Source organism: Apium graveolens, chromosome 4, assembly GCF_009905375.1.
Source record: "Apium graveolens cultivar Ventura chromosome 4, ASM990537v1, whole genome shotgun sequence".
Lineage (NCBI taxonomy): Eukaryota > Viridiplantae > Streptophyta > Magnoliopsida > Apiales > Apiaceae > Apium > Apium graveolens.
The window spans coordinates 76,378,701-76,380,920 of NC_133650.1; the positions used below are offsets into that span (position 1 = coordinate 76,378,701).

Genomic DNA, 2,220 nt, shown 5'->3' on the forward strand with positions numbered 1-2,220 from the left:
TCTCTAATGCATCAGATATTAGCATTTGATCAAGTTCTGAAGTTACCGCAGAATCAATCAAATCCACTTTTAAGCACTCCTAGTCTTCTGTAGGGAATTTCATCGCCTTGAATATATTGAATGTCACATCCTGATCCTGCACCCTCATAGTAAGTTCACCTTTCTGCACATCTATCAAGGTACGACCTGTAGCCAAGAAGGGGTTTCCCAAGATTATGGGGATCTTCTTATCTTCCTCAAAATCCAAAATGACAAAGTCTGCAGGGAAGAAGAGCTTATCCACCTTTACTAACACGTCCTCCACTATGCCTCGTGGATATGTAATAGAACGATCAGCCAATTGTAGAGACATGTAGGTGGACTTTGGATCAGGCAAATTCAACTTTTTGAAAATAGACAATGGCATCAGATTGATGCTTTCTCCCAAATAGCATAGGCATTTGTCAAAAGACAACTTGCCAATGGTGCAAGGAATGGTGAAGCTACCTGGATCTTTAAGCTTTGGAGGTAATTTTTGTTGCAGCACAGCACTGAAATCTTCCGTTAGAGCAACGGTCTCAAGGTCATCCAGTTTCACCTTCCTTGAAAGAATACTCTTCATGAATTTCACATAACTAGGCATTTGTTCCAGAGCCTCAGCGAAAGGTATGTTGATGTGAAGTTTCTTGAACACCTCCAGAAACTTACCGAACTGCTTATCCAGCTTTTGTTGTTGCAATCTCTTAGGGAAAGGTGGTGGAGGATAGAGTTGTTTCTCCCCTGTATTACCCTCAGGCAGAGTGTGTTCAACAGTAGTCTTCCTTGGTTCCGCCGCTTTCTCCTTTTACTTCTCTTCTTCATCAACAACTTCAGCTTCTCCGTCTTTCGCTTTTTCAACATCAGCAACTTTTTCAGACCTTAAGGTAATAGCTTTGACTTGCTCTTTAGCTTCCTTCCTGCCTGGCACTTTAGTATTACTGGGAAGTGTGCCAGATTGACGATTGAGCACTGCATTGGCTATTTAACCGATTTGATTTTCCAAGGTCTTGATAGAAACAGCCTGACTTTTGCACAACAGCTTGAGTTCCTCGAAATCAGCACTAGAAGGTGGAGCAGCACCTCCTTGTTGAGGATATGATTGCCTTTGAACATAATGCCGTGGTTGCTGGAATCCAGGTGGATTAAACTGTTTACTTACGCCTTGCTGATATGGTTACTGAATAGCATTCTGAGTATTGCTCCAGCTGAAATTGGGATGATTTCTGTTGTTAGGATGATAAGTTGCTGGCACAGGCTACTGCGGTCGCTGATAATTGTTCACATACTGAACAGATTCATTAACAAGAGAACACTGATCCGTAGCATGAGAACCTGCACAAAGCTCACAGACCATAGCTATCTAATTGACTCCAAAGGTGGCTAAAGAATCGACCTTCAAAGACAGCACTTGGAGCTGCGCTGCAATAGCTGTAGCTGCATCAACTTCTAGAATACCTGCTACCTTCCCAGGCATCATCCTTTGAGTTGGGTTTTGATGCTCATTTGCAGTCATAGTTTCAATAAGATTATAAGCCTCAGTATAGCTTTTGGCCCACAAGGCGCCTCCAGCTGCTGCATCGAGCATGGGCCAAGATTGGGCCCCCAAACCATTATAGAAACCAGTGATCACCATCCAGTCACACATACCATGATGTGGACACTTTCTCAACATCTCCTTGTAGCACTCCCAAGCTTCGCACATAGATTCTGTTGGTTGCTGCGCAAACTGAGTAAAAGCACTCCTCATAGCTGCAGTCTTCGTCATTGGATAGAACTTCACCAGAAACTTTTGCGCAAGATCTTTCCAAGTAGTGATGGACCCAGCTGGTTCAGAATGTAACCAGTCCTTAGCTTTATCCCTTAGAGAGAATGGAAAAAGCCTCAGCTTGATAGCCTCATCAGTCACACCATTATATTTGAAAGTACTACAGATCTCGACAAAATTCTTGATGTGCATGTTGGGGTCTTCAGTCACAGCACCTCCGAAAGAAATAGAATTCTGCACCATCTGAATAGTGCCCGACTTGATTTCAAAAGTGTTGGCCAGAATAGCCGGATGAAGGATGCTTGACTGAATGTCATCAATTTTAGGCCGAGAAAAGTCCATAAGAGCTGGATCTGCCGGAACTATACGATCACCCATGATTACTGGTTCTTTCTGCTCACTCTCTTTATCTGAATCTTCAAAATCTATCTTCTTCG

General features: G+C 43.1%; 1 non-coding gene across 1 annotated transcript; it reads left to right on the forward strand.

The window, feature by feature from the left end:
- Positions 1-1,661: 1,661 nt before the first annotated feature.
- On the forward strand, positions 1,662-1,768 carry LOC141722742 (small nucleolar RNA R71). The gene has a single exon (XR_012575746.1). It is a non-coding gene; the product is annotated as a small nucleolar RNA R71 (small nucleolar RNA).
- Positions 1,769-2,220: the final 452 nt, after the last annotated feature.